Source organism: Canis lupus, chromosome 30 (assembly GCF_048164855.1).
Source record: "Canis lupus baileyi chromosome 30, mCanLup2.hap1, whole genome shotgun sequence".
Lineage (NCBI taxonomy): Eukaryota > Metazoa > Chordata > Mammalia > Carnivora > Canidae > Canis > Canis lupus.
The window spans coordinates 22,241,739-22,256,933 of NC_132867.1; the positions used below are offsets into that span (position 1 = coordinate 22,241,739).

General features: G+C 36.1%; 1 pseudogene; it reads left to right on the forward strand.

The window, feature by feature from the left end:
• The first annotated feature begins 10,679 nt into the window (after positions 1 to 10,679).
• LOC140621408 (protein downstream neighbor of Son pseudogene) lies at positions 10,680 to 11,639 on the forward strand (annotated as a pseudogene).
• Positions 11,640 to 15,195: the final 3,556 nt, after the last annotated feature.

The following is a 15,195-nucleotide window of genomic DNA, read 5'->3' on the forward strand; positions in this document are numbered from 1 at the left end:
CCTTGGATACCACGGACAAATACACAGAATGCCACAAACATGCTAGAAATAGGGTTGAGGGCAGCCCCGGTGGCTCAGCGGTTTTTGGCACCTGCCTTCGGCGCAGGGTGTGATCCTGGAGACACGGGATCTAGTCCCGCATGGGGCTCCCTGCATGGAGCCTGCTTCTCCCTCTGCCTGTGTCTCTGCCTCTCTCTCTCTGTGTCTCTCATGAATAAATAAACAAAATCTTAAAAAAAAAAAAAAAGAAATAGGATTGAGACTTGCACTAGTATCTTCAATATTACTTATTATGTGTCTGTAGGAAATGTCTATTCAGAAGCAATGTGAAACTCAGGTCTAAACAGAATCTTCAAGAGTGAAAGAACCCATGCTGCCTGCTTTCACCCATCCTTCCTAAGCTAACATTCATCACCTAATACAAAACAGGTATCCAATTCTTATGTTCCTAAAATCTTTTCCTGAGAATTTCTTTAGAAAATCAGGGCTAATTTCCAGTATAGACTTACAGGTATGGATGCTAGTTTAAATTTTTTTTTAATTTTTATTTATTTATGATAGTCACACAGAGAGAAAGAGAGAGAGGCAGAGACACAGGCAGAGGGAGAAGCAGGCTCCATGCACCAGGAGCCCGATGTGGGATTCGATCCCGGGTCTCCAGGATCACGCCCTGGGCCAAAGGCAGGCGCCAAACCACTGCGCCACCCAGGGATCCCTGGATGCTAGTTTAAAAGAGATGAAAAATAAAAAAATAAAAGGGATGAAAACTGATTATCGAGATTTGGTCAGAAGTTATGATGTATTCAAAACAAATAGATAAGTTAGAATTCGTTTGCAATGTTCTAGGTAAGAGGTAATATGGTTAGAGTAATGACAAGTGTCTGGATAGGCACTATAAATATTACAAGGTTTAGACAAATAATTAGATTATGCTAAATATAGGATGAAAGCACAAGAGGCATAACATACAGAGGCATACATATATTTGGCTATTGAGTTAACTCCCAAATTTGTGTCTTACTAACAATATATTTATTTCTTAAATCACAGTTCAGTATATGTTGTATGGCCATCCAAAAAAATGGCACTGTGTTCTTGTCTCCTCTCATTTTGTGTTGCCATCTTTAGAATATTTTTTTACTATACTTGACATACAACTTTATGTTAGTTGCAGGTGTACAGCACAGTGATTCAATTCTAGACATTACCTTATGCTCACTAATGTAGCTACCATCTGTCACATGCAACAGTATCACAATACCATTTATTATATTTCCTATATTCCTATACATTTTATTCCCATGGCTCACTCATTCCATAACTGGAAGCCTGTATTTCCCACTCCCCTTCACCTGTCTTGCCCATTTTCCCCATCCCCATATACCCTCCCCTTGGCAACTATCATGTTGTTCTCTGTATTTATAGGTCTGTTTTTTATTTGTTTTGTTTTGGATTCCACATAATTGAAATCATATGGTATGTCTTTATCTGACATATTTCACTTAGCATAATACCCTGTAAGTCCACTGCTGGTCTTGCAAAGGAAAGATTTCATCTTTTTTTTGTGTCCAAGTAATATTCCGTTATGTATATACACTGCATCTTCTTTATCATACCATCCATCTGTCAATGGGTACTTGAGACGCTTCCACATCCTGGCTACTGCAAATAACCCAACTAAAAATTAGGCAGAGGACTCAAAGAGACATTTTTCCGAAGACATACAGATGGCCAACAGACAAATGAAAACATCCTCAACATCGCAAATCATCAGAGAAGTACAAATATAAAAAGCAATGAAATATCGACATAACTTTCAGGATGCTAATATCAAAAGGTAAGAAATAAGTGTTGGTTAAGATATGGAGAAAAAGAAACCCCCATGCGCTATCAGTGGGAATGTAAATTGGTCCAACCACTGTAGAAAAGATATTAAGACATTCTTTAAAAATTAAAATGGGAATACCTTATGATCCAATAATTTCACTCCTGGAAATTAACCTAAAGCAAATCAAAACATTAATGTGAAAAGATATGTACAACCATATGCTTACTGAAGAGTTATCTACAATCTAGCCAAGATATGGAAGATGGAAGAAGCCCAAGCATTCATCAATAGATTAATGGATAAGGAAGATGGGTGACCCTATCATCTTAAACAAATGGTGTGTGTTGCCACCACAGCAGACAATAGAGAATATAGAATATAGAGAATATAGAAAAGGATCATTATGCCTAGGCTTGAAGGATTAAATATCATTTTTTTCTACATAATACTGATCAGAACCCAGTCATCTGGCACGCAACTAATTGCAGAAGAAAGCTGAGAAATGTTTTCATCCTATCCGTTCATGGAGAGCAAATGATCAAGAAATACTTGGCAGTCTTTGACACTCTTATGTGGAATTAATGAAGGCTCTCTTTAAGAGATTACAGTACATTGTGGGTAAATGGTTCTTATTTACTCTAAGGGGAGGGGTTTCTTTTGATACAGGTGCCATTGTGGGCACAGGAAATACCATAGAAAATAATTAGGCAGGGCTATCTCAAGCTATAAGAAGACTTAGAAAGGGAATTTAGGAAAGGTACTTTGTGCAATAGGAAGGGATAAATGGGCAAGAATATCTTCTCCCACAAGAGGGCTTCAGACAGAAACATTTTGTTATAAATGGTTATGTACTCTTAACTGGGAGAATCAATTGTGTCAAATGCACAGGCTAAGATGACTTTTGAAAAATGACAATTGGATTCAGCATTTAGAAGTTAATTGCTGCTTGAGAGAATTGATGAAGACAAAGGCCTATTCAGAGTCAATTGAAAGAAAAGAAATATTACAGCTATAAAAATGAGCAGAGATGTGGGCCAATAGAGGAAATGTAGAGTCATAAGAGTCTTACTTTGTGTGTGTGTGTGTATGTGTACTTTTCATCTGTATGACTTATTTTAAAACTAAAAAAACTGTTCCTCTTAATCTCCTTTATCTATTTCTCTTATCCCCTCATACCCCTCCCCTCTGGCAATCACCAGTCTATTTTCCATGAGTCTTTTTCTCTTTTTTGGCTGTCCTTTGCTCATTTGCTTTGTTTTTTTTTTGATTCAACATAATGGAAATCATGATGTTTCTCTTTCTTGGACATATTTCACTTAGATGATAACTTCTAGGTCTATCTATGTTGTCACTAATAATAATATCTCATTATTTCTTTCATGGACAAGTAATATTCAATTGTGTATGCATTCAACACCTTCTTTATCCATTCATTATCAATGGATGGGGATTTGCTTTTTTTTCTTGTTTTTTTCATGTACTGGCTTGTATAATGACAGGACTGATTCACTAAAGATAAAATCATCATGAAGATTTGAATAGGACAAGAATAACTGCATATGTAATGTGATCAAATAATCAAACATGTATTGGATCCGGTACACAAGAACACCTGGCATTACACAGGACAACAAATGATTCATCAGTCAAGGAAGGCATGGAAGCTAAGGATTCAGGTAGTCTTGTGTGTTTGAGTTTGGCATCATTTTTATCCAAAAACCTATGGAACTGAAATACTAGACTAGAAGGAAATTACTAAAAAAAAGTCATGCATGCAGGCTAGAATGTGGGTTGCTTACGCACCATGGAAGTCTTACAACTGATATTAATAAGATCTAGGGTTTCACTATGGAATAATGGGTAACTAGACAAGAGGAAAAGATATTTAGACATGAATTCAATGTTTTGAGGATGCGTAAGTGGTGTAACTATATTAAATATGGGTTTATTTACTTTTATTTTTCTCAGAGTAAATTTCTTCCCTGAAGATTCTTGAATCTCTTATAAAAATAGAACAAACTGATCATCTTGGACCCCTGAAGTATAGCCATCACCTGAGATATTGCTTAATGACCCTAAATAAAATATTCCTACTGTTCTGTCTCATAATAAAGATAGAAAATCCAAATTTGGTTAAATTAAAATTCAGCTTAATAAACCTGACATTCTAATTCTTTCTGTCAATTTATCCTTGGTAATTATATCAGAATTAAACATAAAATTAATCCGTTACTCTTTTTCCCAATGTATGAATATCAATCAATCAGAAAGGCAAAGTGGAAGCAATAAGAATTTTCTAAGATGAAATTTAAAATTGAATAGGATTAAATCATAAGGGCATACAAGTGTGCCATTCTAAAACAGCGTCTATTCTAAAGCAAGATTTTCTTTTTTTTTTAAGATTTTATTTATTTATTCATGAGAGACACACAGAGAGAGGCCGACACATAGGCAAGGGCTCTCTGCAGGGAGCTCAATGCAGGACTCAATTCCAGGACCCAGAGATCACGATCTGAGCAGAAGACAAATGCTTAACCACTTAGCCATCCAGGTGCTCCAGAAAAGGAAAAAAAAAAAAAAAAGTCTTTTTTGAGGAATATTAATTTGTCCCCAAACCTCACATTTCACTAGATTATTAAATTCCTTTTTTTCTTAATTTTGACAGTGAAAATATACAGATATCTTAGTTTAAAACAAATCTTATATTGTGACCAAGATTGCAAATCCGAGAAACCACCAAGGAGTCCACACTGATGCAAGCGCACGAAGGTTTATTAACAAGCTCCAGCTTGGGTCCAAATATACCCCACACAATGGAGCAGGGACTTGGACCCCGAGGTGGGTTTCAGCTTAGTTTTAAGGGCTGGTCTAGGGGGCCTCCAGAAGGGGGGTAGGAATTTCTCAAGTTGTTTATATTCTGATATGGGGCTTTCAAGGGCATTGAGCTCTGTTCTCATTCTAATATGGGGCTTCCTGCCACTGGCTTGGGCTCTGTTCTCATTCTAATATGGGGCTTTCTAGGGCGTTAAGCTGTAAGCTGTTTTCTTCCTGTAACTGAAGTAAGGTAAAGTTCAGCTCTTATTCACAGGGGCCTGGGATGGCTGTACTTGTGCTAACGCTGAACTTAAAGTGGAACGGCCTTAATTTTCTCGGCCTCCACAGTATCGTTTTTAAAACACACTTGAGGGATCCCTGGGTGGCACAGCGGTTTGGCGCCTGCCTTTGGCCCAGGGCGCGATCCTGGAGACCCGGGATCGAATCCCACATCGGGCTCCCAGTGCATGGAGCCTGCTTCTCCCTCTGCCTGTGTCTCTGCCTCTCTCTCTCTCTCTTTCTCTGTGTGTGTGTGACAATAAATAAATAAATAAATAAATAAATAAATAAATAATAAAACACACTTGATCAGGGCAGCCCTGGGGGCCCAGTGGTTTGGCTCAGCTTGCAGCCTGGGGTGTGATCCTGGAGACCCAGGATCGAGTCCCGCATCGGGCTCCCTGCATGGAGCCTGCTTCTCCCTCTGTGTCTCTGCCTCTCTCTCTGTGTCTATGAATAAATAAATAAAATCTTAAAAAAAAAAAAAACACTTGATCAAGAAATAAATATAACTATTAATAGCAAGTTATAAACGAATATGTATATTATAACACTGCTCAGGAAATATTAAGAAATGAATAAACAAGAATCTAAAATCTTATATAGTTCAGTTGGGTCTTTTTTTACACTGCACTTTCAAATATATCAGGAAGGAAGAGGAAAGAGATGGGGTGGAAGGAGGGTAAAAATTAAAAGAAAAATATCTAAGAAAAATTTTCTTAGTTGTGGGAGAAATGATGTTACATTGCAACATACACTTAAAATCGAAGGAAAAGACCTCAATTCACTACTTTCCTGCTACTCTTCTTTCCGGAATCCTGCCAAATGTCATTATTAAGGGTGGCTATTTACATACAGTGCCATAACATGATAAGCTTAAAGGTCAAAGTCTGTAGTAGAAAGAACTTCATTAAAAAGGCCACATTTTAGAAATAGGAAGGCCTTTTTACAAGTAATGTTAAATGGGGAATTAAGGCAATGACCCAAATAATTAAAGTAAAACAAACCCTATGAATCTGAGAGAAAAATAGAACTTTGAGGCTTAAATCATCACAAATTACTGTCTACATTCATCAAATTAATGGGGTAATTGCTTGGCATACACTTTAAATAGGTTACGTATCTTCCAACTGAAGTCATATCTATATGCAGACACTGATTTATTGACTTTTGTTTTATTCTTTCCAAATGTCTTAGTGATTGATTTCTTTTAATAAAATGAACTAATTTTGATATTAAGACACTAAAAACTTTATAATTGGTTTATATTAAGTGGTTGTGTTTATGTCCATTGCATACATTATAAGGGTCATACAAATATTAAAATCATATTGTAGCAAAGGTTGAAACTGAATAGAATTTTATACATTTACTATCTAAAATGTGGAAATTAGAAGCATATGATTCCTACAAGTCAGCCTACCTATTATTTCCTAAAATCCTTTTAAAACCAGTGCTGCTAGATCCCATGATCTCATTTGTGTTATAGTTGTCAAAGGGTCTGTCAACTGATATGCTCTGGCAACATGGACATTTTTCTGTTCCAAATGTTTCTTTTGCATCCTTTCATCTGTTCCTCTATCCCTTACCCCCATCCCCTACCCTTTCCTTCTGGTTCTTTCTTTCTTTGCTGCAGGCGAACAATGGAAAACAGGAACTAGTAAAGAATATAAGAAACATTTACTAAAAATAGAATTCCATCTTGGAGTTTTGAGTGTTTAAGCCCAAACTAAGTTATATACCACTATTTAAAAAAATAATAAAGTTCAAATTTTAAATTAGATGGTAATTTTAAACAAAAAATAAAATAAGAGAAATTCTACAACAACAAAATCACTGTAAAAGAAACAAAAAATATCTTTAATTTTGAGAATGAGTCTGGCTGTGACCTGGGTATGAGGTGGGAGCACAGATAACCAGAACAGCACACCTAGAATGTGTACTGAAAACACTCTGCAGTAAAGGTTGTTACACTTGTGAGACTAATTGAACATGTCTGGGAGATAAAATTCTTGCCGTTCCCCAAACTCTCCAAGGAAGCTTGCGCAGCTGACAGCCACATTCCTCTTAAGGCATACTAGCACTGAGGGGAAGGCATAAATTTTGGAACAGAGATAGCTAAATATATCCTCTCTACCAGACAGGTTGAATAAAAAAGAATTAGAGAAATAAATATCAGACACCATAATCATAGATTTAGTAACATGCTACATATGTTTTTTATAAGATTTTATTTATTTATTCATGAGAGACACAGAGGGAGAAACAGAGACATAGGCAGAGGGAGAAGCAGGCTCCCTGCAGGGAGCCTCATACGGGACTGGATCTCAGATCCCTGGGATCACATCCCAAGCCGAAGGCAGATGATCAACCACTAAGCCACTCAGGCATCCCGGTAACATGCTAAATATTAGCATTATGTAAGGCGCATTGGTGATCGGTAGTGAAGCGAGATGATTAAGTATGGAAAGTCAAGAGACAGGATTGGTCAATCCCAATTTCAATTTGTCTTTTAAGATTTATTTATTTATTCATGAGAGACACAGAGAGAGATGCAGAGACACAGGCAGAGGGAGAAGCAGGCTCCCTGCAAGGAGCCCAATGCTGGACTCGATGCCAAATTCTGGGATCACACTCTGAGCCCAAGGCAGATACTCAACTACTGAGCCACCCAGGCATCCCCCAAGTTCAATTTGTAGTTTGCCCATCCTCAAATACTTACCAAATGACACTGGGAAGGCTCATGTGACCTTTAATTTAAATCCTACTGCAGACAATAGGAGCATATAATACACCTGTTGTTTAAGATAAAAGATGTTAAGTGGACACTGCAGGTAAGGAGATCTCAGAGGAAGGTAAGAAAATGAAAAAAAAAGTTTCATCACTAGTACCCTTTAAGTCTGAAATTGAAACATGGGGAAAAAATCCTTCAGGTAAAAATTAAAATAACACTCATGTGAGAACTGATCAGAGACAAATCTATCAATGAGAAGTGCATAAACACAAGTTTTTGAGTCAGAAATGGATTACTGGAAATCACATGAGATTTGTCAAATGTGCTAAATAATGTTTTATCCAGTCCTGAAATGTTATTGGGGAAAATTAAATCCTTATGATTTAACAAGGAATGGTAGCATCTGTATAGCTCAATGGGAAGATTACTGATTGACTGTTGTTTTTTTTTCCACTTACAAGGTGCTATTTGGCCCCAACCCTTAAAGATTTCTACAGTCTTATTATATGTTCTTTCTGTAGTTAATTGTTGGGAGAAGTAAATGTGGAACCATTACACTGGTGGACATTTCAGAGTCCACACTTAAGGATAAAGTCGCTGTGGGAGTTTGAGGGATATCCAAAAGACAACCCTGGATTTATCTGCAGTCACTGTTATGGATCTAATAGAGTGAGATCCAGAGCTCCTGCTTTATGGGGGACTGTTAGATTGGGGAAGTTATGGAATTCCTTCTTTCTTCATCTTTTATACCCAGACCTTGAATACTGTGAATTTTAAATTTGATGCAAATTATACACTTTGTAAGAACAAAGTTGAACAATAATAGGCATTCAAAGTTCATGCACATTCAATTTTATTATATAGACAATTTATCCCAAATTGTGAAAAGATCTAATTTTGCTACTGAAGGACAGTCTATCAAATGAGTAGATAACATGAAAGTTACTTAACCAAAATTAAGGTAATTGCTTGGATTTCTATATGTTCTCAAATTCACAGACTTAATAAATGGATAAATTTGAACTCTTGAAATAAATAATAAATAAATATTAATATCTCCAAAGTTATTCATATAACATGAGAAGGACATGGTGGTTTAACAGTTATTCTTCCAAAAGACTGAGTCATGAAAACACTAATTTTATAATACTTGTTAAGTCTTACTACTAACTAGCTAGAATGCATCAAGGAACAAAGCAGACAAACCTTTTACTCCTCCTGGAACTCAGGGTTTAGTGGCTTGTTTGCATGTAATGAAAGAAGAAATAAACCAATCTAGCTATATTTAATTCAAATTATGATCATAGTCTGACTAATCCAAAGAAAATATAAGATTTTAAAGGGTTTTGTTGTTTGTTTCTCAATTCATATGTGGTGTTTACGCAGAGTATTCAAATCTTAAGTGTATGGCTTGATGTTGCTTATACATATGTATGTAATACCACAGCCAGCTCCCAGCTCAGATGGGAGCCTACTTCTCCCTCTGCTGGAACCTATGCTTGTGCTCTATCTCTTAAATAAATAAATAAATAAATAAATAAATAAATAAATCACATCTTTAAAAAATATAAGAAAGATGTGTATGTTTTTCAGTGGACATATGGGCTGCACTCATATCTGTTATATTTTCCCTTATGAAAAATTCAAGGTCATAGGTCATGAGAATACTTAATACCAAAGTGTTTTCTGACAAGATTCTGCTAATTTACAATCTTCCCAGCATTCTCCAAAAACTCATTTGTCAAGTTTTACATACTCTCATCAAAAGTTGGAATTTCCTATCATTTGAATTTTGATTAATCTGGTATTTGGAAAAAAAAATCTGATATTTGGGTAGAAGTATCTCATGTTGGTTCTAATTTGCACTTGTTAAAGCAAAGTTAAACTAGAAACAAAGTTATACTGGAAGAAAAAGTTATACTGAAATCAAGTTTATGTTTATTGACCATTGAAATAGTACTTTTCTGAATGCCTTTTTCATTTTATTATATTTGTCTTTTTCTCATGTACGTTAGGGCTTTTAAAATATATGTTTACACAGCAACAGATACATGTATTAGAAAAATACATGTAGTTTTCAAAAAGGGATAATAATACTCATGACTTGCTTTCGTTCTCTTACTTGGGTATTTTCTTGACTGTAACCCATCTGGTTAATTTTATCTTTCACAGATAATGCCTTTGACATTCTACTTAAGAAAACTTTATCCAAAGTTACCACAAGTTTATAAAGATACTCTTTATTTCTGTAAGTTTTATTGTCTTACATTTAAGTTTTATCAAACACCTGAAATTAATTTTTGCATTGAGAATGAGTCAAAAATAAAAGGTTCATAGCTTTCAATCAAGGATAGCCAATATATCCAGTGCAAGCTATTGAAAACATCATATTTTCCCAACTGAAATGAAATGGTAACTGTTGTTAATTAGTTGACCATATTTTCAGGCTTCTGTTTCTGGATTCTCTATTCTGTTCCATTGGTTTGTCTATCCTTGCATCCCTAGCTACACAATTTTAGTTATTATAGCTTCAGTATATGCCAGCAATCTTGGTCCTGTAAATTCTGCAAATTTATTCAATATTTAAGATTATCCTTTATATTTTAGAATCTTGTTTCTCAAATATCTGATTTTCAAAAAATCTTCATTGAGACTATTTTCCCCCAACAGACAATAGATACTGAACTCTGTTCAGAGTACATTTTAAGCATTGTTCAGACTTGTATGTCGTGTTTCCCCTTACAGCTAAGAGACAGTCCATACAAGATGGTCTCTATTGAATGTCAAGATATTTCTCAGGTTTCCTATGGCTTCCTGTGCTCTGTCTTGTGTTACAAGTAACTCATGGATGCTGAATATTTTGTTTCACCTTTAGGCTCCCCAAATACTACTCTCTGTAGGAATTCTTGTTCTCTTCCAGCAGAGCCTCATCTATTACTCTAACCTGCCTTGCCTTGGCTATCACCATTGCTTTTATGTTGGAGAAAACAAGAAATGGCTGAAAAGAACAACCCTTAACAAAAGATGAAAACTTGCTTTCACATTTTAATGAGTGGCTAGTCTGTGAATTTTTCTGCTTCCTTATATCATCCACTGAAAACAAAACTTTATCCCTATTTCTATGTTTGTGTCTATCAGTTTACTATGCTTCTCTGGGCAGCAAGAATAGCTGGAAATGATGTAATCATGGCTCCCATGTCCCCTGAAACTAGAAGGGCAAGAGAAGCTATAAATAAATGGAAATATTGAATTTTCTGTTTTTAATAAAAGAAAATGGGCACAAGAAGAATACAGTATCCAGAACAAGTTTGGGATAAGGAGGAGCAAGCAATCAGTGATGAGGATGAAGAAAGTTTCTCCTGACTAAAAGAGATAAATATGCAAGAGAAAATAAAACACAAACTCTCTACCAAGTTGTATAAAGAGAAACATGAAGTGCAAATGGGTCTAAGACTTAAGTCTGTTGTGTTGATGAAAGGAATCAATCTTTTACATTGCTAATTTTTTTGACATACAAGAAGAGTTTAGTTGCTAATCATGGTTCTTAGGCAGGGCCTCCACCTCCCCTCTTATCCTCTATAGCTTCCTGAGGTATCACAATGCAAATGCTTAAAGCATGACATGTGCATGTGAAGATACATGCTCTTTCTGGATACAGATCAATTTAGTTTGGAGGCTACAAATCCTATCTGACCTCATTCTCTGCATTCTGTGACCCTGTTACTCAAATCTTCACAGAGTGAGTTATTTTCTGTAGAACTGTAGACATGTGAGACAACTGCTGTATTTAATATATGCCCACCAATGAATAAAGTACTTGGTAAGGAGACTGCTCATGAGGAGCTTCCTAACTGTACACTGCATCTAAAGACTGCAAACCAACTTGGTCAAAGACCATTACTGGAAAAATCATCTGGACAGTAAGTGGTAATGAATGACTAAGTTTAAAATTGGAGATCCTGGGACACCTGGGTGGCTCTGTGATTAAGTGTCTGCCTTTGGCTCAGGGCATGATCCTGGAGTCCTGGGATCAAGTCCCACGTCAGGCTCCCTGCCTGAAGCCTGCTTCTCCTTCTGCCTGGGTCTCTGCCTGTTTGTCTCTCATGAATACATAAAATCATTTTTAAAAAATTGGAAATCCTGGGGCACCTGAGAGTCTCAACTGGTTAAGCATCTGACTCTTGGTTTTGGCTCAGGTCCCATGATCTTGAAGTGGTAAGATGAGCCCCAAATGGGGCTCCACACCCAGAGTGGGGCATCCTATGGATTCTCTCTCCCTCTGCTTCACCCCATACACTCTCTCTCTTTCCAAAATAAATAAGCAAATAAAATATAAAATCAGAGATCCTGGACACCAAAGAAAGACTAAAAGGTATATTTGAGGGAAAAGGCTTTCTAGTAAGGAAATTCAAGATTTTTATACCATTGGCTTTAAAGTTCATTTTGAAAGTTAAAAGAAATATAATTTTTAAATATTCAAATGTTATTGATAACATTAGCTTCTTACATTAACTTTTATTGCATGCACTAAGCAGTAGGATTAAGGTATATTTATTTATTTATTTATTTATTTATTTATTTATTTATTTTAAATATTTTATTTATTTATTCATGAGAATATATAGAGGAGAGAGAGAGGCAGAGACACAGGCAGAGGGAGAAGTAGGCTCCATGCAGGGAGCCCCACGTGGGACTCAATCCCGGTCTCCAGGATCACGCCCTGGGCTGAAGGAGGCTCTAAACTGCTGAGCCACTTGGGCTGCCCGAATTAAGGTTTTAAATCAACGTGTTTCTGTTTTATTATCTTCAGATTAGATATTCAGATATAAAGATAACTCAAAACTTTTCTTAAAGCACCTCAAATAAATTGAATAATTTTTTTTTTTTTAGATTTCTACAACCTAATTAAAAACTGAGAATATAACTCAATTAACGTCAGTGTTTCCTTGCAAATGTGAAATTAAGGCTAACTTAGTAGCAATTATCTCCTGGTATTGTGACCAATGGCATCCGGCAAAACTACATTACTTTAATGATTTAAAGTTATTAGCAGTCTCTAGTTTTATAAAGGTAGAAAACAAATGTAGACAATATCTGCTGAGCTGACTGTTGTTATTTCTACATTAGCTTCTTTCTCGCTGATTTACAATTCCTCTATTCTCCAATATATTAAATTTGTTTTTTAATGCGTGTTAATTCAGATAAGGGTAATTTGTATTCTCTACAGAATTGTGTTAAGGGTTGTAAAGTATGCTCAATTGTCATAGCAAAGTACTATTAATGTGTCTGTAGGTATTTGTGTGTGTATGTGTTTGTATATATAAGTATATATACATGTATATATTTCAAATTTTCTTAAAAGAAATAAGCATTGAGAAGGCTAGCAAGAGAAGGTACATTTTTGGTATCTCGGAAGGAGATAAAATATTTCAAGAACAGATGAACTATTTTCCACATCAATAATGGTGGGAGGGTGACTAATATTGTATCAGAAAGAAGCCCACTGGGATTTGTCAACATGGAAGCTACTGGTGATCAAAAAATAATAATCTTGGTGACAAAGGGAAGATGAAACTCAAAGTGTAGTGGTTTGAGAAGAGAAAGGGAGGTGAAAAAAATGAGAGTAATTAAAATAACTCTTTAGAGAAGAGAAAAATCTTGTTCCTTTTACTCTCTGGCACTTTAAAAGCCTCAGACACAATGAGAGACAGTTTGGAGTAGCACAACTTGAGAAATAAAGAAGTAGATTTATTACTGATGCAGAATTTTCAGACAGACTGAAGAACTGAAGAACTGTAGTGTGTCTCTCCCAGTGCAAGGAAAGGAGTAACATTTTCTAAGACTTGTTTCTCTGTGGGGACAAGAAATTAACTTAGTAAAGGCCTCCTTTGGCTCTACTTGTACCTGACCTACACTATGTAACTTTTAAAAGAGCTTCTTTTCTTCTCTAAAATAGGCTTTAGGATTAATTTGTTCATAACTTTCCTCTATTTTTCATCTCTCAGGCTTTTCCAGGGTTGCAGAGAGAAGGAGGCAAAAGCAAAATTGATTCTGAATCAAAAAGAAACGAATGATTCTGAAAAGGAAATGTATCCAAAAGTGTATGATTTCTGACATTCCATGTCAGAGTTTGAAGGCAAAGCTGCCTACTGAGGTTAATGCTGCCTGCAGAACCCGAAGCTACCCCACACACCATCACAGCCCAGTCATACACTATACTGAATGTAGAAGTGAAATATTGTGAGAGGATTAAAGTACCACCCTGTCATGCTTCATCATCTGTTCATAAATGTCACACTTAGATTCTGAGGAGAGGGGGTGGCTGGTTAAGAGCAGAACCCAGTTTGGAGAATTTGATGTCTGTCTTCATCTGCATCCATTACTGATATGACTAAGGATTTCTGTCCACCTTGTTAGAGACAATGACAAAATCTCATTTCTAGTTTTTTATATTTTAAAGTGATATCTCAGGATTTTTTTTTTAACTTTGAAAAATAGAGGAGATATCAATGTTGCCTAGTGCTCAGGAATGAGCTGATTATTTGTCATAATACTAAACAAAAAGATAGGATCATTTAAATGGGATTTCAAATGTCTAAGAAGAATATTAGCATTCAAACTATAACTACAGTTTTTTTCTATTATCAGAGCTGATCAGTTAACAGAAATGGGTTATGAGACCCATAGCTAGGCCTTTCATTAATGCACAAAAAAGCCAAAATAATATTAATGTTTCCTCACGTGCCTAATATGCATGGAGAAAATAATATTCCAACATTGACTTCTTGTTTCTACAGTACTAAATTTTCCTAATTACATGTTGTGCTTCCATTTATTATTATCAATACAATGTGAAAAGAAAACCTAGGAAGCAAATACTGAATCCACAGTTGGTCACTGAGCAGAATCGGGGACACTAGCTCTTACATAATCAGATGGATATTTTCCAGGTCTTTCCTAATTGCACTTTGGAGCACACTTCTTACCCCTTCTTAGTGCTCTCCCGCCTCCTTGGCTGCTCCTTCTTCCTACTCTCTTTGCCTTCATCCCTGCTCGAATAGAAACTGAACCAATCTCTTTTTTTTTTAAAGATTTTATTTTATTTTGTTTTTATTTATTTATGATAGTCAAACAGAGAGAGAGAGAGAGGCAGAGACATAGGCAGAGGGAGAAGCAGGCTCCATCCACCGGGAGCCCGATGTGGGACTCGATTCCGGGTCTCCAGGATCACGCCCTGGGCCAAAGGCAGGCGCTAAACCGCTGCGCCACCCAGGGATCCCAAAACTGAACCAATCTTAATGTCATCCCCAACTTGCAATAAAGACAGATCCTGTGGATTCTATTTCCTCATAATCAAGAGTTTCACTGATTCTTTGTTTCACTATTTTGGCCCAAATTACCAAAATTTGTTGTCTGACCAACATAATTGCTGCTTTTTATTGACTTCCCCCATGGATTCACACTTTTCATAGCCACACACTGTCAATGTTGTTCGTTAGGTTTTGGTTTTTTGTTTTGTTTTACTGTCAATGGTTATGGA